General features: G+C 36.7%; 1 protein-coding gene and 1 long non-coding RNA gene across 2 annotated transcripts in view; one reads left to right on the top strand and one right to left on the bottom strand.

Annotated features, from left to right (window-relative positions):
• THSD7B (thrombospondin type 1 domain containing 7B) overlaps positions 1–26,121 on the top strand; it is a 1,502,545-nt gene that overhangs the window by 38,976 nt on the left and 1,437,448 nt on the right. The gene's annotated exons all lie outside the window — the stretch shown is intronic.
• Positions 19,348–26,121, bottom strand: part of LOC119255794 (uncharacterized) — a 28,587-nt gene continuing 21,813 nt past the window's right edge. The window contains exon 5 of the long non-coding RNA XR_005127535.2: positions 19,348–19,974. This is a non-coding gene — a long non-coding RNA (uncharacterized LOC119255794). The remainder of the gene's footprint in view (positions 19,975–26,121) is intronic.

A 26,121-nucleotide genomic window follows, 5' to 3' on the forward strand; every position in this document is an offset into this window, starting at 1 on the left:
TATACCAAAGACAGCACATACAAGATTGCTTTGCAGACCAGGATCTATATTCTTTCCCTGATTGTGCTAGTTATTTAAATATTTGTCTAGAAGTGGTATGATAATATAGGACCTTCATCTTAAAATTTTTCAAATTGAGCTGTAAAATATTCTCTTAGACCAAATAAAAATGAATGATGAGAAAGTACATGAGAGCATTTAACATAAAGCATACCCTCTTAGTGACTCCAATACTAGAGGGGTATGGGATGCATGATAAAGATAATATGAAAGCTCACAGGTAGCTGATTGGTATAACACCAGGCATAGTGGGCAAAGGAAGCTTGGTAATGGGAATTGATACAGAAAGTGAAGCAGAGACTTGCACTAGTATTCCCTGGCAAAATGTGAAGCAAATGTAAATTTGTTTTCCAGGATTTCTCTTCTCCTCTGTCTTCTAATTTTCCACACCTCAGACTCTCAACTAATCCACATTAAGACTTTGATGATTTTGTCTCCTCACATTCAGAGATGTTTCAGGACTCACTCACTCAACAGTTTTATTTTGTTTTGTTTTGTTTTTTGAATATGGCCTTTATGCCATGGACAGTTTCTGAATTGGGGTTGGAAATAGAAACATGAATTAAAGATGACGTCTAACTTCAGTGTCAAGGGGCTTAAAATACAGTCAAGGCTGAGTTCTACAATATTGCTGTTGGACACCGGCATCACAACCACTATGGAAGATTTTATTTATAAGTGCAATATCCTGGGCCCATCCTACACTTACATATTAAAAATCTCTTTACCAGGCAAGGGAGTCTACATTTTTAGCAAATTCACAAGTGAAATTGTTCAGTGAATGTGGTTATTAAGAAGCACAGAAAAAGAGAGGGGATAGACTCAAAAGGGAAGCTCTCTAAAAATGACATTGGAACCTAATCTTAAAGAGGAAAACCAAAGTGTAGATGAGGGTAAGGAGTAGCATGATAAAGGGAATGGGGACAGGAAACAGAATCTTGAAGTGTATTAAACCATACTTCTTTATGTAGCTGGAAGTAAGCAGCAAGGAGAAGTGAATGTCTCATGGACTATTAGGCATTGTGATAGACAGTGGAAAACTTATTTTGAGCAGGGAATCTTCCTCTATGTCATTCTGCCTAATTATAAATCTAACTCTACTCTCCAAATAAGGGTACATGGTGTTTGGCAAAGCTGTGGCCTTTCCACTCACAGTACAGTCTCTGTAACACAGGCATGTGGAACCAAAATGTGTTCTCTATTAAAGGGAGATAGCAGATAAGGGCTTATCAGGTCATTTAGGCTACTTTGCTTCCAGACTCAAACATTCCTGGAAATAGACCTCTCTTCCTTTTGATTAGAATAGGGCTGTGAGCTCTATGATATGTAACCAAGGGAGGATGTGAAATATTCTTTGGCACTTTTAAAAGAAGGCAGGCAATACCTGTGTTTACAGGGATGATTATGAGGTGGTTGTGGTCATCTGGCCCCACAAACTCTATTTCTAGTTTGGCCTATCATTGCATCCTCATTAGCATTTCAGTTTTCTTCCAATGTTTCTTTCCCTGGACTTAAGCAGGTAGCCTTGACATTGCAAGACTGATTCTTCTGAAAATGAGACAATTGGGTGGTCAGCCTTATTTTCTTTCCCATGGTTTCATGTTTCCTTACAGGTTGATCTGGTTTCTTTGACTACCCTCTTTAAGGAATGAAGTGTTTTGGTTGGTCAAGTGCATCAATTAACATAGCCAGGGCAGCTAATCTAGACAAAAAATATGTCACATACAAATCTCCCAACAGCTGCAGAGAGTATTATCTATATTGTTTTTCTTCACTAACCAGAAAAGATCCTCAATTTATCAAAACAGTTGATGATACTTGAAAACGTACCACTTTCCACTTGGCTCATAGAAAAAACTATTTGTGCTAAAAGTGATCCTTGGTGTCTTTCAATAAGAAGGCATTGATTTAGGTGACAGCAAAATGGTGACCAGTTCTATTTACATGAGGCAATTGTGGTAAAAACAAAACAAAACAAAAACAAAAAACAAACCAAAAAACAACTCTAGTGTAGACTATCTCAGCCTACTCACTAAGGACAAGATAAATCATTACTGTGTAAGGGCTGTTCTGTGCCTGGTAGACTGTTTAGCACTGTCTCTGGACTCTACCCATCAGATGCCAATGGCAATACCCACTTTCACTCCACAGTTGTGACCTTCAGAAATGTTTCCAGACATTGCCAAATGTTCTCTGGGGCATAAAATCAGCCTCTGTTGAGAAGCACTGTTCTAGTAGAATCACTTACCACTTTAATAAATCAAGCAGTTTCCAAAGGGTTTAAAGTAGTGATGGCAAGACAGGATGCTCAGCGGCTGCATATTTGTGGTTGGCAGTTTTCACGGGCAGATCAAGCTTAAGTGGACAAGGAGCACAGCTTCACCTCAAGAATGTGACAATCACAGCTGTGAGTTGCAGGACAGTTGAAAGATGCAAATCCTTATGGATAGGATATCCTGTGAGCATAATAATGTGACATTCATCGGTTTTCAGAAGTAACTTTAAAGGTTTTTTTTTTTCTTCTGATATTTTTTTGCTGTTCTGTCCTTAAGCATTCAATTTCAATTCTTCACAGTTCATAGGAGTTGCAGGAGAAATATTTTCTCTCCCTTTATGCAGTCTGTAGGTCTTCTTGACTGCATATTTGATATGCATGTAATGATATCCATAAAAACAAGAAATTCACCTGAACTTCTAAATTATAGCATTTGATTTTACCAAATCAGAGAATGTTCCATAACCCCAGTCCCATCAATCTTATGGTGCAAATTAAGCTACTGGCTGGTACATCCTTCAGTAGGAAATTCCCATGGTTCTAGGTCCCTAGGGCGGGCCCCTGTGCAGATTCTGGAGGAAATCCATGCTGCCTTCTCCAAACTGTGCTAAGCCTTTGCTTTGCTCTTATCAGTCTTGCCCTGCCTTTTAATACAATAAAGCCCAAACAATGAAAAATAATGGTAAGATTTAGACCAAAAAAAAATCACAAAGGAAGGAAATTTTGAATTACTGCTTTTACTCAGGCTCTCATTCAACAAGTCCCAATGTTATCAAAAGATCAGGGTATCATTATACATCCCATAGCATATAATTATCCAAATATGCTATTATAGGCTTAGAATGTTAAAAAAATCTCAATTTCTGAAGTGTTAGGTAAAAAATTCCAAAGTACTAGCCAGGATGTCTTGGCTATCCCAGAAATAAATTGCAGGTCCAATTGTAATTAAAGTTAGCAGAATGTAGTTAAGATTGGTAGTTAAAATTTCTTTGGTCTTTGATCAAATTTAATTTGATCTAGACTTTAACACCATGCTTAGACATCTTAGCTTTTTTCCATCTTATATTATTGTCATAGTCAGAGATGTATCTTTCTTGCTCTCTCTCTCTCTCTCTCTCTCTTTCTCTCTCCCTCTCCCTCTCTCCCCCTCCCTCTCTCCCCCCTCCCCCCATATCCCTCTCTCCCTCCCCACCTCGAGCGACCCCTCCCTCCCTCTTTCTTTCTCTGTCTCTCCCCGCCCCCACCCCCAATTCAATTGTAAGTTCATGATTGCAGTTTTACTCTATTCTCATGAGTGTAACTTAACACTGTTGGGTTTACCTTGGCATGTAAGATAGCCATAATAACATTAAACTTCAAAATCTCTTGGACAAAATCTAGGGTTTGAGTTTCCCTAACTCTTTGCAGAGCTGTAACTTAGCTGGAAAATTACATTTCAATTGAACATTCTATAATGCTCTGAGGTATTGTAATAAATGAGTGTGAAATGCAGAGCACATCCCATCCTGGCAGTACTTATTAAGTATATAACATTCTTGAATGAAAGTAATATCGCAGAGTAATTTGGTTATTAAGGCATTAATAGCATATCTTGTCCTGGTGATAAAATTACCTTTTGTTAACAGTTTTTCTCCCCCATTTTAATAGCTATATTAAGAAAGATACAAAATGAATTTTCCCTGAGAAGACTGCCTATTTCACATTATTTTCTATCTGATTCTACCACCATGTCTAAAATTGGATAACAGTCCCATTTTTAGGACTAGTAAATCCTAAAGAGATTTTTTTTTTAATCCAGAGATTTTATGTAAATAACTTATAAAGTAAAAATTTCAAAGTCAGATCTAGAAGGATATATTCCAAGTGCTTGTTCATAGGAAGTAGGGTTATAGGTACTTTGTGAATTTTTTTTCTTCATGCTTACTGTGGTTTGAATATTTTATGCAATTATTATTTATTATATATAGTGTATATAATATATCTAATATCTTGTGAATTTCAAAAACTTTATTGTGGGAGGAATAATGAATCTAGCTTTCTAACTCTTTCAAGTTATTCAACTACAAAAATCCAGTATAAATTGTTTTTCATCCCATGAAGGTATTTTGGTTCTTAAAAATATATAAAGGCAATATTTTCACTCATAGAGCTTGTTCAAAAAAGAAAAGAGCAAGTCATTCTTAGCTTTGGGTTTAGAATATTCCTAGAGAGATGTGAATTATGTAGTCATTTAAGAATCTCAGGTGGAGCAAATTGAAGCAAATTAAAGAGTTCATCATGTATTCAACTAACTTGGTTTTTTAGGATAAATGATGCTTAGAATGTATTCAGATACATTCCTGATAAGTGTTTTTAATTTGGTTAAATATGAGTTAATGAGGTCATATCTATACAAGAACAGCTTTATATTAAAAACGGATGAAAAGATGAGAACAGCTACCTGCCAGTCAGTTTGCTCCAAACTTTCATGTTCTTTTGGTACATCCATTATTCCTCAGCTATTTTTAAAGAGAAAGAAAGAAGAAAAAAGAAATGTAAGTCAGAAGGAGAATGCATGTCAATAGTCAAATAGTCAGTAATGTATTTTGAGTACTTACTACATGTAAGTTGTTTGCTTGAGTTCTTTTGGGAGTTCAAAGCTATGTTGATTTTCTGCTGTCACACAATAAATATTAATAAATATTTGTTTTGTGTGAGTACATGAATTCATAAAAGATAAATTGTGATAATATATCAATAAATGTAGAAATTCAGAGAGCGGAAACTTGGCTGTGATTTGGGTTTCCACCAAGAAAGTGGAGCTTGAAATTGGGTATTTCTTAGGTAGAAAAGACAGGACATAGAGTTTAAGGCCTGGATAGAGATAGAGACATAGAGACAGGCTTTGAGTTTAAGGCCTGGATTCACAAAGATCAAATCTTTCCTGAATAGGAAGTTATCGGGTCTTAGTGTTGTATTTAGGAAGGAATTTGGGGAAGAATTCAGATAAACCCAGACCTGCTCATTCCACCTCTGTGTTAGGTATACTCCCAATTTCTGTGTTAAGGGGACATTTGGGCTGGTCATCATGTACCATTTCTGACTTTCTGTTTTGTTTCCTATTCTGACTAATGTCTCAGCTCCTCATAAATGTAACTCACTCATACCTACCTCACAACAGGGTTTTTCCTCGCAGGTATGAGTTCAAACTCACTCTATCTCAAAGGGTAATGAAAATTGAGTTGTGAAAATAAACCCATGGTTCCACTCCTAGGAATCTACCCAAAGGACACAAAAGCATTACTCTAAAAGGATACCTGCACCCCTATGTTTATTGCAACACTGTTTACATAAGGTAAGATGTGGAAACAACCCAAATGCCCAAAAATAGATGACTGGATCAATAAAATGTGATATATATACACAATGGAATATTACTCAGCAATCAAAAGTAATAAACTCATGCCATTTGCAACAATATGGATGGAGCTGGAAGGGATTATGCTCAGTGAACTAAGCCAGAAAGAAAAAGAAAAATATCGGGTGGCTTCACTTATAGGAGGATTTTAAGGGAACCAAATAAGGGATCAGGAAAAAGTAATAATTATAATAAATTTAAAAATTAATAGGCAACTATCAATCAGAGACATTTTGTGGGGGAAGAGAAGAGAGAGGGATCAAAACAGGGGTGGGGAGAGCACAAGGGACTATGGTGATGGTGCATGGTGAATTGGTGATGGAAATTCTACGGGGACTAACCTGAGAGGAGAAAACATACATTGTACAAAAATAAAGAATGATGTAAAATATATATAAATAAAATAAATTAATAAAAGAAAGAAAATAAACCTATGGGAAGATTTTCTGAAGAATTCCTCTAGCTAGTGATTTTCATGGAAAAAAATATGTAGTCATTATAAGACATTTAAGGATATACATATATATAATGATGTGCTATATACATGATATATATATATGTTATGATATATACACATTTATTATGTTAAATTATATATATTTCATATAATAATATGTATGTATTAACAAAATTTACCCTAAAGAATTATTCCAATTCCATATCCTTACACCTTGGGGCATCTTGATCTATTTTAACTTATTGTGCTTCATATATCATTAAAAAATGCTCATCATGACTGAATAAACTATTTCACACTCCATAATGAATTTATCTGTAGCCTGAAAAACTTGATTCTAATCAGCTTATCAAACATTGGTGAACATTAAATTACCTGGGAATCTTTAAAAGAGAAAAAGTAAGTTACTGAGGACCTTTGCCAGAGATTCTGTTTCATTATATCTCAGGGGAAGCCCAGGAATCTACAATTTTTACCAAGTACCACAGTTTATATTGATGACATATAGATCACATTTTGAATGTGACACCCAGAGAATAGAAAAAGAAAAGCCATCCCTAAATTAAGCCAGACCAGCTAAGTACAGATCTTGTTGTTTTGGTCCTTCTCATTTCTATTACTATCACTGATTTTGACTTTTTTCCCCCCCTCTGGGCATTATATCAAATGCCTACATTATATAAATATATATACCTTAAGAATATTGTTGAGGATAGTAACTGTTCACCAAAGAGGACAATATACTCTGACTACATCCTCTAAGAGAAATTTCTCCTTGCGCCTAGTATCTGTTACTATTTGATTTGCCCTAAGGAATTATTTTTATTTACTTTTCTTTTTTATCTTATATATACAATGACCTGAGTATCAGACTATGTTCTCACAATAGGCATTTTGTATAACAATGTTAATCTTGGTTTTACCTTTTTCCCCCTCATTTCCTCTTTGTTCAGGTCTTTATTCAAAATTAACTATGCAAAATGATTTACTCTTTATGGAATAAAGTTTATGCAGCAACCTTCTTATCTTCTGTGATAGATTACTTTTCTGGGAGCTTCTTTTTAGCTGTTGTTTCTTGGCAGTTGCAGCCTTTTTTACTACCAAAGATTCTTGGGTTTTTTGTTTTGTTTTTCCACACCAACAGCCTTCGTTTCTTCCCCACCACAGGCTTCTTCCTGGAACCTCCTACTCATCTGATTTGACTTCTGTGCTGCTGCTGCTGCTGCTGCTGCTGCTACTGCTACTCTGCCCTATCCATCTAGAGCTTGTGATTCTTGGCCTGATGAAGAATTTTGTTCCAGATTATGCTCTTTGCTTAAGAGTTTTGCTTCAGTGTGATTCTCAGGTTCTTCAGTGGATTCCTTTTTAGAACTCTGATGAATCTTCTTATATGGTGCTCAGAGGGCTTTTTGGATTTCTGGACTTTGCAAATTCTGCTTAGATCTGTAATGAGCATCTTGTGCATAGGAAGGTTTTATGTACTCTTGAAGGCGGCAGCTTTTTGACAAGTGCCATACAAATCATCTAACTTGTGGAAAGCTTTTCAATCCAAAGCAGAAATGTCTCACATTCCTAGCAGGAGCAAGTTTCAAAATGTTTGCTTACATTAAGCAGAATTATTCCTGGATTTTTCTGAAGGCCTTGATGATATCATTGTCTTCATTACAGATGAGACAATGCTGGTTATGATGGCAGTTTCTTATTTTGCTCTGCTAGCTGAGAAGCATAGACATGATTTTGATATCATTCAAAACTTTAGGTTTCTTAAGAAGCAGAATGATCTCCTTGGTCCTCTTGTAACCTTTGATTTTATCTTCAACCAGCTAAGTACCTCAGGAACTTCCTAATAAGATGGCCTTTAGACATGAACATTGCTTGGTAAGACCAAGGCAACCAGAACCAAGCAGATGATATGTCATTTTTGTGTTGTGTTTGCTCTGCAGTGCCAAAGACATCAGGCTTTTGTTGGTGCAACATGAAACCCCCATCACACATATTTCCAAAAGCACTTTGGCCAGAATGAGTGCTACTCCTTCCAACTCTGGAAATTCAAACCATAGCATTGCTAGTACCCCAAAACTCAGTGCTAGTTTAATGACCTGCTAATTCACCGACAGCACTGTTCTTTTTGTGCAAATTTGCATGACCAAAGTGCATAATACCTGGTTGAATTGGAACCTTGAGCACAGAAGGAAAAGCAAAATTCTATTTTGAAAGAAGGGTAATCTAGATAGACAGACAGATGTAAAGATGTACATATAAGATACTAAAGCATATTTAGGATTCATCTAATTGATGCTGTGGTTTCATTATCATGCCTTCCACCTACTGTTATCTTCTTTTCTCCCTTAATTGCTTTTACTCCTTTGTCTTAATCCTACAACAAAATAATTTCACTCCTCAATTGCTCTACTTTATTAGTCTTTTTGCCTATAGTGTGTTCTGAATTTGTCCATCCCATGAGATCAGTCTTCCTGAAAATTGTGTTTCATCCAGTCTTCCTAAAAACTGTGTTTCATCCTCTCATAAGTTTCCCTATTCTGTTCAGATCATTAAATCTTGCCTGCAGGACCCTTTTCAATCTGATCTCATTTGACTTCTGTGACATATCCTTGTATTTCCCACAGGTCTAGCACAGTGCTAGCCATCAAGGGTAGTGCTCAAATTCTACTGCCTTTTTTTTTTTTTTTTAATAAATTTTATTGTTATATTCCCCATACAATTGCAGCCCCCCCATTCTGACCCCAATCCCTCCCCTCCCACCCCCCTAAAAGTGTCTCTGGTTCATAGTTTTTTGTTGATTTTGATTTTCACTTTCTTATAGTTATTCATTTTCCTGGTCCCTTATTTAAGTTTTCTAGATTCCTGCTATGAGTGAGACCATCCGGTATTTTTCTTTTTCTTTTTGGCTTATTTCGCTGAGCATGATCCCTTCCAGCGCCATCCATGTTGCTGCAAATTGCATGTGTTTATCTTTTTTGAATGCTGAGTAATATTCCATGGTATATATGTACCACATCTTCTTGATCCAGTCATCTATTTTTGGGCATTTGGGTTGTTTCCAAAGCTTAGCTATTGTAAACAGTGCTGCTATAAACATAGGGGTGCAGGTGTTCTTTGGAATTGATGTTTCTGTGTCCTTTGGGTAAATACCTAGGAGTGGAATTGCTGGATCATATGGAAGCTCTATGTTTAGTAGGTCCAGAAATCTCCATACAGCTTTCCACAGTGGTTGGACCAGTTTGCACTCCCACCAACAGTGCAGAAGAGTTCCTTTTTCTCCACACCCTCGCCAACATTTGTTGTTGCTAGTTTTTTTAATATGTGCCATTCTCACTGGTGTAAGATGGTATCTCATGGTAGTTTTGATTTGCATTTCCCTGATGACAAGTGATGTTGAACATTTTTTCATATGCCTGTTGGCCATTTGCATTTCCTCTTCAGAGATGTTTCTTTTAAGCTCTTCTGCCCATTTTTTGACTGGATTATTTTCTTTGTTGTTGTTGAGTCTCATCAGCTCTTTGCAGATTTTTGTGATCAGTCCTTTATCATTAGTGTTGGGTGCAAAAATGTTCTCCCAGTTGGTGGGGTTTCTCTTTGTTTTTGTTATTGTCTCTTTTGCTGTGCAAAAGCTCTTTAATTTGATGTAGTCCCAGCTGTTTATCTTTGCCTTCACTATCACTGCTTTGGGTGATGTGTCTGTAAAGATGTCTTTGATGTGCATATCACGTAGTGTTTCGCCTATATTTCCTTCTATATATTTTATGGTTTCAGGTCTTATGTCTAGTTCTTTAATCCATTTTGAGTTGATTTTTGTGTCCCAAAAACTCCACAGAAAAGCTAATTCAACTCATCAATCAGTTCAGTAAAGTGGCAGGATACAAAATCAACACGCAAAAGTCAGTAGCCTTCCTATACACAAACAATAAATCTGAAGAAGAAGAAATCAAAAAGACCATCCCTTTTGTTATTGAAACAAAAAAAATCAAATATTTGGGAATAAATCTAACAAAAGAGGTAAAGGACCTATACAAAGAAAACTATAAAACACTGTTAAAAGAAATAGAAGAAGACACAAAGAAATGGAGAGACATCCCCTGCTCATGGATTGGAAGAATAAACATTATTAAAATGGCCATCCTACCAAAAGCAATATACAGATTCAATGCTATTCCAATCAAAATTTCAATGTCATTCTTCAAAGAAATAGAACAATTATTGATGAAATTCATATGGAATCACCAAAAACCCCGAATAGCCAAAGCTCTCCTGAAAAAAAAAGAAGGGAATGGAGGCATCAGACTCCCAGACTTCAAACTATACTACAAAGCCATAATCATCAAAACTGCATGGTATTGGAACAAGAACAGACATACAGACCAATGGAATCGAATAGAAAATCCAGAAATAAACCCACAGATTTATGGTCAACTAATCTTTGACAAAGGAGCAAAGACTATGCATTGGAGCAAAGAAAGTTTGTTCAATAAATGGTGCTGGGAAAACTGGGTCGCTACATGCAAAAGAATGAAGTCTACTGCCTTTTAAAAAGTAACAGTAGGAAGACTTAAGTACCTTTGCAGGTTTTTCCCTAGAGATCAGTTGATGACCTCTTTATGGAGTTATAGAATGATTAATCCAAGGGCAGTTTTTCCAGTTCTTAATTTGTTTCAGTATGTCACCTCTAGATACCATTAACTTAATCATATTTTAAGCCTATTCTATTTTTAAAAAATAGCAATAGGAAGAGTTAGATGTTCAGTATAAAGATTCAAAGACGTAGACACAGTCCCTATCTTCAGTGAACTTGCAAATTTGTTGGGGAGAAAGGATCAATGTATGGAAAATGAAAAATAACAATGCTGAACTCACTTTGCTGAGGTGCACATGAGAGGTTCCAACAATGTGTTAATCCATGTTCAGAGTGAGGAGTCTTTACTGTTCCAGACAGAGATTATATAGCACTCTAAATGAGCCTCTCAATGGATGCTGATATCAAAGGTGCCAAGAAAGAAGTCAGTGCTTGAAAGAGAGAAATGAAGAGGCTGGGTCATTAGAGAAAAGGTATTCATAGTACCTGTAAAAATGGAAACTTTTAGAAACATTGCTTTATTTAATATCTTTACCTAGCTCACTAAATATTGATAAAATATATTAATTTTCTACTCCTTGATGTGGTAGAATAGGCTTAAAATATGATTAAGTTAATGGTATCTTGAAGTGACATACTGAAACAAATTAAGTGCTGGAAAAACTGCCCTTGGATTGATCATTTCATAACTCCATAAAGAGGTCATCAACTGATCTGTAGGGAAAACCTGCAAAGGTACTTAAGTCTTCCACAAAAATTAGAAATAAAGGTCCACATGTGCAGAATCTAAAACATAGTTACACAAAGAGAACCTCATAATATTCAGTGTCTGAGAGAATGTATTGTATCTGCTCATTTGCCTTTTTTAGAGTCTTAGAAATCTACGCTTGATTTAAGTAGCTGCATGATGACTAAATAGATTTTTTAGAACAAAATCTAGACATGGTTGGGACATTCTTGTTTTTATCAAATAGTATGTTTAAAAATATATGAAGTGCTTATAATAATGTGATTTCTGTCTCTAAGAGCTGAAATTTGCAAGGACTGCTCAGTAAAAGTATAGATATAAAATATCTTTTTGTAGAAATACAGCATGCTGTCTTTCATATACAAAGATAATTTTCCTGACCTATCATCATTTATTTGAGGCTTTTTTTTCACTTCATATACTCTCACCTTGCTGTCCTCACAACCAAACCCATATTTTCTGAAAGAATAATTCACGGAATAAAACAAAATGAGATGGGATGCGTGAAATTTGTTTGTCACTCATGCTTTTAGTATTTCAGTGATCTGTGCAGACCAATGGAACTAAACCAGTAAAAGCTACTTAGATTGGAAAATGCTTTGATCTGGTTCAGGGCAAAAGAAATACTTATGTGTTGTAAATTCAATTTTTCCTAAAATTTAGATTGTATACATTAAAAAAAAACAACTTTCTTGAGGTATAATTGACATGCAATAAACTGCACATATTTAAGCATAGATTGTATTTTCCTGCTTCTTCACATTAACTTTTGACTAGATACCAGACATTGTGGATTTTACCTTGTCGGGTTGGAATAGTGTGAATGTGAAGTTTTCACCATTTGACTGATGGGAACAGCTACTATTCTGTACCCTATGTGAATACTAAGCATTGTTCCTTCTAATTGTTTAGGTGACTCTTTCCTATGTCTTGAACTTCAGTAGCTTCCTCACATCCATGTACTCATCAGTTAATACTCAATTGAATTCTCAAGGGGAGCCCTCTGCACATCTTTGGATTTCACTTTCTGTGCAGGTCTCTCCTCTTCTGTACACTGCATTATAAAATCTAGCTATCTTGACCTGCTTAGAATTTTTAGCTTCATTTCCTCAACTTGGTGGGAGCGAAGGAAGTTAGTGAGATCTGCCTAGGGTCACTCTCTGTGTGCTACAGCATGAAAAATTCTGTGGTAATTTGGGATAATCCAACGACTTACCTTGGTACTATTGACATTTGGGGGCAGCGATTCACCGTTGTAATGGACTGGAGTGCGTTGAAGGATGTTTACCACCATCCCTGCCCTCTACCCACTAATAATAGTGCCACTCGTGACAATCTAAAATGTCACCAGACATTGCTAATATCTCCTGGGGCCTAAAATTGCTCCCAATTGGGAATCACTTACTCTTTTTTTAGGGATTTGAACACAGACCTCTCAACCTGGCTTTTAAGCCTCCAAAATATGGTCCCATCTAACCTTTCTCAGCCACATTATCTAGTCTTTTGCTCATTCCATTCTCTAGCCAAACAACTATTTGTTCTCCTATTATGCATTGACCACCAGTGCTCTTTTGCCCCCTCTCATACTGTTTTCTCTACCAGAAATGCCCTTCCTATCTCTCTATCTTTCAAAATTCTACCTGCTTTAGAAGATTCATCGTATACAGCAGCATTGCCAAGAATTTATTTCTGATTTTTTAATCTGATGTGATTTTCTAACCTGATGTGATTTTCCTCACTTGTGGATTTCTTACCACATTCCCTACCTTAGTAATTGTAAGCTTCTTGCTGCATAGTTTCTTTGCCCTGCATACATAGAACTGCTCTAAATTTTTCATAGCATATGCTCAATATATATTTATGGAATTGTTAGTTGCATTTCCATATACTGAGGTTCCTTTTAAAATATTTTTAAAACTCAGTAATAAAAAAAAAACACACCCAATTTAAAAGTGGGCAAATGATTCTCCAAAGAAAGATATTCAGTGGCCAATAAGCACATGAAAAACTGTTAAACATAGTTATTAGGGAAATGTAAATCAAAGCCATCATAGACACTGTTTCATATACACTAGGATGGCTATAATAAAAAAGCCAGATAGTAAAAAGTGTTGGCAAGGATGTAGAAAATAGGAATCCTTTTGGTTGAATATAGAATTAGCATATATTTTAGTAATTCCACCCCTAGCTATAGACAGACCCAAGAGAAATGAAACATGTTTTTTATTTTTTATTATTTTTAAAGTTTTATATATTTTTTACATTTACATCATTTTTCATTTTTTAAAAAAGATTTATTTATTTACTTTATACAAGCACTGGGTACAGTCAGAAGTGCGGGAGGGTGAGAGAATTCACCAGAGCCAGAGCGGGGAACAGAACAGGCAGACTGACGAAATACACTGCTGAGGGGAGCAGTGGGCGAGGCAAGAGAGGTCTGCAGGCCATATGGGTTTCTCCCTGGCTGGCCTGGAATCGAACCGGTGCTGCAGAGGCTGCGGACAGCTTCACAGCGCTGTGTTCAACCCACTGAACCACCAGAGAGGCCCCAATGTACTCATTTTCATCTTGGTTATAGTCCCCATACAATTTCCACCCCCCCTTGTTTTGATCCTACTCCCTCCCCCCCCCCCACGTAGTGTGTCTCTGATTTATAGTTGCTTGTTGATTTTGATTTTTACTTTATTATGATAAGTCTTTTTCCTGGTCCCTTATTTAGGTTTTCTAAATTCCTGCTATGAGTGAGTCCATCTGGTATTTTTCTTTCAGGCTTATTTCGCTGAGCATGATCCCTTCCAGCTCCATCCATGTTGCTGCAAATTGCATGAGTTTATCTTTTTTGATTGCTGAGTAATATTCCATTGTGAATATGTACCACATCTTCACTTGTAATCAGGGAAATACAAATCAAAACTACAGTGAGATACCATCTTACACCAGTTAGAATGGCACATATTAAAAAAACTAGCAACAACAAATGTTGGCAAGGATGTGGAGAAAAAGAAACTCTCCTGCACTGCTGGTGGGAGTGCAAACTGGTCCAACCACTATGGAGAGCTGTGTGGAGATTCCTCAACCTGCTAAAGATGGAGCTTCCATATGATCCCCCAATTCTTCCTAGGTGTTTACCCAAAGGACACAGAAACATTAATTCAGAAGGGTACCTGCATCCCTATGTTTATAGCAGCACTATTTACAATAGCTGAGCTATGGAAACAACCCAAATGCCCAAAAATAGATGACTGGATCAAGAAGATGTTGTACATCTGCACAATGAAATATTACTCAGCAATCAAAAAAAGAAACATGTTTTCACAAAACTTATAAATGAATGTTTATAACAGCATTAGTCATAATATCTAAAAAGTGAAAGCAATTCAAATGTCCATCAATTAATGAATCAATAAGTAAAATGTGGTATATCCATACAACTAAATATGAATTTTCATTGAAAAGTAATAAAATACCAGTACCTGCTGCAACATGAATGAACCTTAAAAACATACAATCCTCCCTTGGTATCCATGGGGGATTGATTGCAGGACCTGCACAGACACCAAAATCCATGAACTCTCAAGTCCTTTATGTAAAATGGCTGCAGTATTTGCATATACTCTATGCACAACCTCCCATAATTTAATCTAGATATAAAAATCTCTAAATTAGTTATACCACCTCATACAATGTAAATGTTGTAAAATAGTTATACTATATTGTTTAGGGAATAATGACAAGAAGAAAAAATCTATACATGTTCAATAGAGACACACCAAGGTAGGTCTAATTTTGTGGTACATATTTTTGATTCAAGGTTGATTATGTCCACAGAGGTGCAACCTGACCCATGGATATGGAGGTCCTACTCTATGCAAAGTAAAAGAAGCCAATCACAAAGCACCACAAATAGTATAATTCCATTTATATGAAATACCCAGAATAGACAAATCTATAGAGACAGAAAGTATATTGGTGTTTGCCTAGAACTAGTGGGGATGGGAGGATTGTGGGTGATGATAGGTGAGTGTGGGGTTTCCTTTTTTCTTTTTTTTAATTATTTAAATATTTTATTTTATATAATTCTTACATCTTTTTTCATCTTTGCACAATGTATGCATTTTCATTTTGGTTATATTCCCCATCTCCCCCACCCTTATTTTGACTCTAGTCCTTCCTTTCCCTGCCCCTCCTTCCCCCGCCCCCCCGCCCCGTAATGTGTCTCTGGTTTATAGTTGCTTGTTGATTTTGATTTTTACTTTGTATTGATTAGTCTTTTTCCTGGTCTCTTATTTAGGTTTTCTAAATTCCTGCTATGAGTGAGACCATCCGGTATTACTGGGTTTCTTTGTTTCTAACATTGATTGTAGTGATGAAAGCATGAGTATGTGACTATGCTGACAACCATTAAATTATGCACTTAAAATTGGTGAATTTTGTGATATGGGTTTTTTTTTCAGTTTTTTTTTCTCATCTAAAAGGTATATTTGTGATTAGATTCAAAAGAGAGGTATATAGTATTTGAAATATGTAATATACTAAATGTCAATATATATGAGCTATCAATAAAAATAAATTCTTTTCTATGAGAAAACAAATGGGCAGCAAAACTACTTTTCTTGGCAAAAAGAAAATTGCTCAAGCTTTCACAGAACTGTAGCTAAATAGAAAACTTCTAGAATGGATGTCACCTTCCCCACCCCCCCATCATCCTTTTTGGCGTGTGATCATTAAGCTTCGGCCCATTACCACTTCCCACATTATTGATTAAAGGCCCACCTGAGTACTCTCTTTTACTGTACTTTACAACGTACTGGATTATTAGAACATGTATTCACGGCTTTTCCTTTATCTTTGCATATGGCCAAAATAGACATTACTTTCTGCATTCATAATATAATCATCCTGATTTAAATAAGGTGGCCTTACTTGCATGAAGAACAATTGCCTGAGGCAGACTAATTAAGAAATGGGCTTGAAGATCAGACCTGATAAACTCCTCTCTGCTTTCCTGATAGATTCTGATTATGTCTATACCCCTTTAGACTCCCAATTGTATGTCAGATGTCCTTTGTGCAAACTGCGATAGATTTTTTTTTCAGTACCTTTTTTAAAATTTAATTTTATTTTTATTGTAGTATTTTTAATTGAGGTAATTTCGGTTTACATCACTATATGTGATTTGGAGTTATAGGTTGATACCTCTTCAGATGTATGTTACTGTACCACACCTACCACCAAAATACCCATAATCCTTCACTGTAGAGACTTTGTTATCTGACACTCAGAGTCTGAAATAATTTTTGTTAAATATGTTTTGGTACAGTGTTTTTTTCTTTTCATTTTTTCTTTTATGTGTTTTTTACATCATTTTTCATTTTTGTACAATGTATGCACGCAAACTGCAATAGATTTATATCTTGAGTTGCATGGATGGAAACACTCAAAGATAAAGAAACAATGTTTCCAGGGACTCCAAACCAATTTTGAAAATAACTTTGTTACCTATTGAAAAAGGATTTAAATATACAAAGTATGGTAGCATCAATCAAATATTTAAAATACTATAAATCTCTGGTTGTTATATTATGATCATCTCGATTAGTGCAAGTAACTAGGCATTTGATATATTTCCTTATTTTGTTGTAGTCAGTAGAGTGGAAAGATAAGCTATTTTAAGTCTTGCTGTTAGGAAACTTTAGGTTATTAATTGGTCTATTTTTCAGATACAAAGAAACAGTATCCTATCTTATACACATTTATTTTTAAGACAATATTTGAAAGACTAGGTATTAATAAATCAGTGAAAGAAAATCATGTTAATTCTAAGGAATTTTTAGGGAAAAAAATGCACCTTTCTGGAAATCTATCGTGGGTGTGTGTGGGTGTGTGTGGGTGTGTTTCAGTCCAGGATGTAGAAAGGGTAATTGTACTCTGATAGTTAATTAATTTTAGGTAACCTGTTTTACTGGAAGAGTCAGAAATATAAATGAAAAGAGCTTTTGAATTTTTTGAAACTATTTTTATCTTAATGTGTTAAGTAAAAGCAAATCAAAGGACTGCTTGGCTGGGAACCTCTTAGTAATCAGCTTTGATGTTAGTCTTTTGATAACCCACATGATTTTGGGTAGAGGAAAGGACAACTCTTTAGGATTTACTTCTACTGACCAGGATCTGATAAATTGTAAATTCTAACTTTATATGGTAGCACTTAGAGTCCCAGGCTCTGCCCATCAGTAGACAAATAATAAGCAACAGGGAAAACATGAATTGTTCAGTGAAAAATATGAAAACAAGAAAAGGAATAAAAAAATAAAACCTCTTTTGAATTTTGAATGGGAAAGAACTGAGATAATTGGCAGCTCTCATCCCAAGGCTGTACGCCTGTGTCTATGCAGGCTTCTCTTTTTACAAACCTTTTCTTTTCAGAGGTAGTTGTTCCTGCCCATTTGTGTCTGTGCAAGCGTCCTTTTCTTTTTTTAATACAATAAACCTGCTCTTTTGGATATTAAAAAAGAATTGAGACTCATTCAACATTTGCATTTTTTATAAGATTTATTTATACATATGAGAACTGGGGCACAGGCCGGATGTGTTGGGGGTGAGAGGACCCACCAGAGACAGAGTGGGAAGCAGAACAGGCAGACTGACTGAAGTACACTGCTGAGGGGAGCAGCAGTCGAGTCAGGAGAGGTCTGCTGTGCCATGTGGGCAGCCCCCCCAGCAGGGGATCAAATTCGTGCTGCACTGGCTGCGGATAGCTTCAGAGGTTGTGTCTTAATCCCTTGGGCCACCAGGGAGGCCCTAAATAAATCTTTTTTCAAAAAAAGAGATGTGTCCCCACCTGTATATATATCCATTTTTTTTGTTCACCCCATTTTTCTTGTCCCTCAAGTCTACCTTCCTATTGTGAGTTCCAGGTGAGAGTGCAACCATGTTCACATTCTCTCTGACTGAAAATAATTCTCTTCACATGGCAAATGTTCACTGTTTTTCTGAAGCTTTAAATATTTCAAAAGAGAGGTCTTCCAGGCAGCAGACATGAACAGACAATTCATCAAAGAGTAAATTGTTGCTTCTAGTAAGAAAACCACAAGACACCATCACACAGCTGTGCAAATGACACATATTAAAAAGATCCACAACAACAAGTACTGGAAAGTATATGGAGAAAAAGAAACCCTATGGTGCTGATGGTAGGAATGTAAACTGGCGTAGCCATTTAGAAGTGATATGGATTTATCTTCAAAAACTATAAGTGGAATAACCAAATGGCCCAGAAATTGCATCCTTGCGCATATATCCAGATTATGAAACCTTCAAAACAGAAACCTGTGTGTTCCACAGTACTTATAGCAGCATTATTTACAATAGCTGGGACATGGAAGCAGCCTTAATGTCCATCAGTAGATGATTGGATCAAGAAGAAGTGGTATATCTATACCATGGAATATTTTATAGCCATAAGAAAGGCTGAAATGTAACCATTTTCAACAAAATGGAGGGTGTTTGAGAAACTTACATGCAGAAAAGTAATTCAGAATGATAAAAACATATACTGGATATTTAAATAGCAGACAATTTGATAATGCAAAACACTTTCAAAAACAAGAGGACATCAATATACATCCTGAGGGCTCTGAGGTCAAGATAGAGGGGGAAGGAAAGGGGATATAAGGGATGGGGGTGGGGGTAAATAACATTTGAAAAGCTGTGTGAATAAAAACAAAAGAATAAAAACAAAAGAGATACCTTCCTTGCTCCTCACCATTAGACTACACATCCCCATTGTACATTCTCATAGCACCATATGCTTTTCCATAGCAACACTTCTCACACATATCTGTGCAGTTGTTTATTTAAGATCTGCCTCTTTATTAGACTGAACATTCCTTAAGGACATAGATCATGTCAGCCCTGCTCGATCCTATGAATTTCCTGCCACATAGTAATTGTTCAACAAATATTTATTGAACAATTGATTGAATGACTGACTCTGTCAGTCATTTTTCCTGAAACCTCAAAAGTTCCAAACCTCAAAAACTTGATTAATGAAAGAGACACCTTCCCTCCTACCCTTTTTCCGTGCTCTTCTATTGTGAAATTTTGTAATTCTGCAAAATAAAATAATCCTCTCCCTACAAGTAATTTTCCTCTTTTTTAGGTCCTTGGAAGACATAGCCAAAATTAGCCTGGGACCTAGCTAGTTAGTTTGGGTTGCAAATGTCAAGTTGCCTCTCCTCTAGTAGCTGACCAACCTACTCTCGAATAAAGAAAACTTCTATAGCTGACAGTGTTGTGAATATTCCTTCGAAGTAATACATTTCCTTGATATGTCTGGGCAGCAGCATGTTCTGATGATAAGGAAGTTCAGTCAACCATATACTGGTTCATGCTTTCCTGAAGTAGACCAACTTCCTGGTACAGATAGAGACACAGCGGAAGAGTGATTCTGAAAAAAATAAGTTTTAAAAATGAGAAATATCAAGAATTACAGAAGGCTGTAAGAGAAACCCTTGAAAAAGTAGTGTGCTTTTTCCTGGTCCCTTATTTAGGTTTTTTAAAAGGCTAATTTTAATAAAGTAAAAATCAAAATCAGCAAGCCATTATAAACCAGAGACACACTATCGGTGAGGGGGGGCAGAGGAGGGAGTAGGATCAAAACAAAGTGGGGTGGAAATTGTGTGGGGACTATAACCAAGATGAAAATGCATACATTGTGCAAAAATGAAAAATGTTGTAAAAAATACATAAAATAAAAAAAAATAAAAAAATTTTAAAAATTAAAAGAAAAAGAAAAAGTAGTGTGCTAATATAGGAAACAATAAAAGATACTAAAAGACAATGAATTTTCATAGGCTACCCAGACTTACTGGCTATGCTTACTTAAGAAGAGCATTTCATGCATCTTGTTTGTCCTCCTTCAAGCCAGTTTAACACATTAATGAACAAGTGTTGAGTACCCACTCTTAACCTCGCAGGGTTACAGAAATGAGTAAGACCATGACTTCCTTTGGAAAAACAACAGTCTAGTACAGGATATGTTGATAGATATGTTTATGATGATGAAAATGCAGGTTAAGCAGTGTACTCTAAACACGAGACATAAGCAAAATGTAATAAGAGCCCAGAAAGTGCATGGCAATTGTGACCAAAGGAATCATTGATTTTCTTCTTGGAGGCATTAGCATTTCATTAGGCTAAAAAAAGTGGACTTTAAAACAGACAAGATAGGGCAAAGAAGCAATGGTGGCAGGGAGAAGGGGAGTTATGAGGAATGTGGGAGAAGAGGTGATGGCTTGAATGGTTTGAGAGTGAGAATGACTTGACCAAAATCATAGTTCAAATACATTTGTGGACAATTGAGTTGACCCTAAACTGTATGGTGTGGTGGAGCCAGAGAAGTTTGATAGGGTATGTGAGTAAAAAAGTATTTAAGACTAAACTTAATACTGTACTGTACTGACTTCAAGTACTGTACTGACTTCAAGTACTGTACTGACTTCAAGAACTTTCAAGTTCATGAAATTCAAAATGCTTAATCATTCTCTAAACCCATAAACTCTATGACAGTCTACTTTCATTTATTTCCTGTTTGTCCCTTTCAGATTAGATTCATTCAATAATTTTGGTAGATATTTGTCATTTTTCATTTCAGTATTACTGGCACTCAGTACACAGCTACTTCATGTAGGCATTCAGTAAAGTTGTTGAATGTTGTTCACTTCTTGTGCCTTGTTTGTACACAAATTAAAAATGTCTTTCACAGCTCATCACCTCAATTCCATCAAGTGACCAATCTGGACCATTTGGGCTACAAGAAACTTTCCTACTGGATTGTATTCTAACCTATCTGTATAATCAAGTCAGATTTCTAATTTGTCTTGTTTCTGAGATATAAGCAACATAAGTTCTTTTTGGATTGCTAACATTCCATTTGGTAAGGGAACAATTAATGTGGATATTGGAGACAAAAAAGAAAGAAAACATGTTTTCACCATTGTCTTAATTTTATTGGTAATTGCTTTAACCCTGTTTAAGTTGCTTAGTTTCTATATTTTAGGCTCTGATGCACAATTTCTTGGAATTCAGTTGACATGTTAACTTTGAACCTTCAAAGAAGAAAAGCTTTCACTCCCGCATAGTCACATATGCCTGAGCGGCTTGCTTCTTTACATACAGAACAGGCTTGGTTGCCTTTGCAGAAAATTAAATAACTCATCCTTTTTATGCCAGTGCCAAACATCAAAAGGGCCAACTACCTACTGAGTAGTGTTCAAAGACCAGCTTAAAAAGAATCAAGAAAGAATGAAAGCCAAGGTTTCTGCAAAGCAAATGCTTGCAAGAAACTTCTGGTAGTCATGGAGTAAAATCCCATTTTCATAGTTACACTCTGTGCTTTCAGATACATGGACCAAGTTTTCCCATTGCTTATAATATTCCCAGGGATAAACTGGGTACTTTAACCCTTTTAGAATAGGATTAATTTAGTGCTCTCTGATGAAATGTGTAGTGAAAATGTATCATAATGTTGATATTAGGAAGAGGAGATAATGAGCCTGTGGGAAGACTGGTAAGAGCGATGGTATGGCTGAGGCCATGGAATGCTTTCCATGGGATAGGATTATACTGCAGGAACCTATTGGATTAGTCTAGTTTATGTCACCATTAAAAATTCTGTCTTCCATGAATCCATCTCTGTTTTTACATCTCTGGGCTGAGTGGGAGCTGGCTTGTATCCCACTAATTCATGGCTATACTTTCTGTCTTTCTCTCGTTTATGTGCCAAGTCTTTGTCATCAACACCTGTCTATGCCTGTCAAAAACAATAGCCTCTTGCTCTGTTAGTTCTCCCTCCTCCTCCTCCCCTCCCTCCTTGTCCCTCCTTTTCTTCTTTGTTATTTCTCCTCCTCTTTCTCCTTTTTATTCTCCTTTTCCTGCTTCTCCTTCTCTCCCTCACCCTCCAGTAACAATAACCAAAGGTTTATTTAAGACATTTTGTCTTTTATTTGTATGATAAAGGAAGATTTCCAATAATACCAAACAGAGGAAAAGTCTTAGAATCAGGCTATGGGTAAGGCAGAGATATAAAGAGTAAGAGTGAAAGGCATTGATGTCTTCACTTTTCGGCTCCCAGCTGCTGCTGTGCTGCACCCTCTGTGTCACTGTGCCTTACCCATTCACAGTTCCACGTATGATCCTGTTGAAGGGACAACTCTGTGTATCTTGGTTTTATACCATGTGACTTTCTTACTTGACTAGAGCAAGATAGGATGCATAGCTGTAGACTGGTTATTGAAGACAATCTGTAGACTGGTTAGTGACTTATGGTATGGTCTGGTCTGGCAGAAAAAGATGTGCTGGGTTGATTATATTCTCTCTCTGAAGATTCAATAGAGATATTGAGACTTTCTGAAAGATCATTAAATGAAAAGACTTAAGATAACCTAAGCAAGCCATATTTATGAGGATGAAGATATGAGGCACAGAAAAGATATATAGAGTCAACCACTAGAGTGGATACACCTAACATTGCTAGGGAAGCATCCTGCTTTGGATAGAGAACTCCTGTTCAATTTAAACTCTGTGAGGCCTGGAAATGCTATTAAAGTTTTATAAGGGTCTATCTTCTGTTAGCCGTGTGAATCTTTATAATCCTTTTCTTGTGCCTGCCAGAGTAAGTGCATTTTAGAAATGCTTTGAGCTGCAAGTAATAGAAAGTTCAACAAGCAGTGTCTTAAACATTTATCATTCATATAATAAGAATTCTAGTTACAGTGGTGGTTGTTCATCTTAATGATGTCATGACATAACCAGGAGCCATTGTCCCCTCTGCGTTTCCTGTTGTCTGAGGCTGCTGCAGATCCAGACATCACATGACAGTGTCTTGTGCAGATAAGGAAAGAAGTGGGTAAAACAAAATACAAAAAACCCTGTCTCCTTGGGTTCTCATGAGAATTTTTCTTTCATCAGGGAGAAAAATCTTCCTAGAAAGTTCCTAACAGATGTCTCTTTGTGTGTGTGTGTGTGTGTGTGTGTGTGTGTGTGTGTTTTAATCAAGACTGGGTTCCATGGGCCTCCCCTGGTAGCGCAGCAGTTAAGTGCTGGGCTGGGAAGCTGCCCGTAGCCTCTGCAATGCCCGTTCGATCCCCGGCCGCCGGCGAGGGTCCCACATGGTGCGCAAACCTCTCCTGCCGCACCCGCTGCTCCCCTTAGCAGTGTATTTCGTCAGTCTGCCTGTTCTGTTCCCCTCTCTGACTCTGGTGAATTCTGTCACCCTCCTGCGCTTCTGACTGTACCCAGTGCTTGTATAAATAAATAAATAAATCTTTAAAAAAAAAGACTGGGTTCCATGCATACCCCTGGGAAAGTCACCAGAACAAACTAAATTGGAATCACCTTACTTGGTTTAGCCCAATATAATTCATGTCCTGAGGTGTATTCTCCCCTTACCTCACTTTAGGAGATTGGGATGTTATTAACAACAAGAAGGGAGAATGGATGTTGAATAGGCAACTAGCAATCTCAGATTTGGTTCTTCAGAAACAGATTATAAAATGGAAGTTGGGAGATAAGATAATTATTAGGATCAATACCTATGAACAGAAAGAAACCTAAAGAAACATGATGTCTCAATGTAATGTGGTATCCTGGGACAGGAAAAAGGCTATTAGGTAAGAACCAAGGGCATTTAATAAAGTATGGATTTTAGTTAATAGCAATGTATTAATATTGGTCCATTAATTATAGCAAATATATCATAGTAATGTGAGATATTAGTTATGGGGAAAAATGGGTGTCAGGTATATGGGAACTCACGGTATTATCTTAAAAATTTTTATATCAAAAACTTAAAAAAATATAGTCTTTTATAACTTAAGGAAGTGTGATCTTTAATATTAATAGATGCTTTTGGTTGCACTGAAGATCCATGACCTCCTGTTCTTTTCATCTCTCCTTTTGTAAAAATAAATTCTGTCCTGCTATTCACATCTCCACTTAGTGGGATTAATGAAAAGCAACAGTATGCTTTGCTTTGCATATATCAGAGTAGATATAAGGATAATATAAATTTATGTAGAATTAAGAAAAAAATCTTTTATAAAACAAACACCCATCTGCAGAAGAAGGAGGTAACAGGATTGAGCAGAAGAAAATTTGAACTTGAATTGGGCAATGTAGGCCCAGGAGAACCTTGGCCAATCCACTGGAAAGCACAGGGTAGGGAGGTAGCTCTGAACACAGTATTGCCTGTCTAGATTTCTCACGTTGAACTTAAATATCTGGCATTTATTCTACTCCCTTGCTTGGTCACCAGATACAGACTATTCCAGGGAGGCACATTCTTGGACAAAGTCACTCTCTCTAGCTAAGGCTGACCCTGAAGGAGGTAACAGCAGGAGGCTGTCTGTCAACCACACTTTTTATAGCTGAGCAGACAGTCGCCCCTTGACAGGGGATCTGGGTGGAGCATGTCCATGTCCAACACACCAGGAATTCTACCTCAGTAAAACTCTGTGATGCATATGGAGATATCTGTAGATCTGCCTTTGGGAAGGACTTACTACCTTAGCCGCTGGAGCACAGCCATTCTGACACTTGAAAAAGACATAGGTAGAAGATGCATGAGGAACTCCCTACAATGATTCCTGTTATCTCATAGTCACAGGATATCTGTGGTCATGCAGAGGATACAAGAATTTCCAGGAACTGCTCTACAGGGTTCATAGTCTCAAACTTGTTATGAATTATCTTTATTCCAAAATTGCATGTGCAAGTTGGTTATTTGGAACCGTAAATATATTTTTTCCCTAGAAATAGTAAGTAGAGCCTCCCTGGTGGTGCAGGTTTTGGTTAAAGTCAGCGCTATCAAGCTATTGCCAGCCCTGCAGCATGAGTTTGATCCCAGGCCAGGGAGCTAATCCACGTGACGCAGCAGACCTCTCCGGTCTCGCAGCTGCTCCCCTCAGCAGTGTGTTTGGGTGGATTCACCTGTTCTGCACCCCACTCTGCCTCTGGTGAATCCTCTCACCCCCCACAATTCTGGCCTGCACCCTAGTATGCATAAAATAAATAAAAATAAATCTTAAAAAATTAGTAATAAGTAGGTTTCTCATTAAGCCCACAAAAGACCACAATGTACCTGAAATATAGTATGATTTTTTTCTTTACCAATCACTATTTATAAAGGTCTTTCTTCCCAGGAAGATACATTCTGGAAGAGACATGTATCCACAGTAGATTATCCAGGAAGGAACCACAGAAAAAAAGGTAGTACTTCATTTACTGAAGAAAATCAAAGAAGACTGAACTGGGAGTTAAGAGCTCTGAATTTTGTTTCTGGTTTGGCTCCTTTCGTAGCACCATTAAGGTATTTTTTTTCTATTCAGTTAAAGGATAGGGTCTTAGTAGACCATCTCTAGAGTCCCTTCTATCTCTAGCTTTCAGTGTCCCTTTTAGAGCAGTCACACTCCCCAATCTGAATTGGGGAGCAACAAACTTTGTATATAGTAGGCAAGATTATGGTTATAAATACATGTTTTATTGGGGCATCCTCATTTATCTTGTGACATAATTAGCAAAAATGAGCTTCCTTTCT

The sequence above is a fragment of the Talpa occidentalis genome, unplaced genomic scaffold (assembly GCF_014898055.3).
Source record: "Talpa occidentalis isolate TD23 unplaced genomic scaffold, MPIMG_talOcc4v2.1 talOcc4.3, whole genome shotgun sequence".
In the NCBI taxonomy this organism is placed as follows: Eukaryota; Metazoa; Chordata; class Mammalia; order Eulipotyphla; family Talpidae; genus Talpa; species Talpa occidentalis.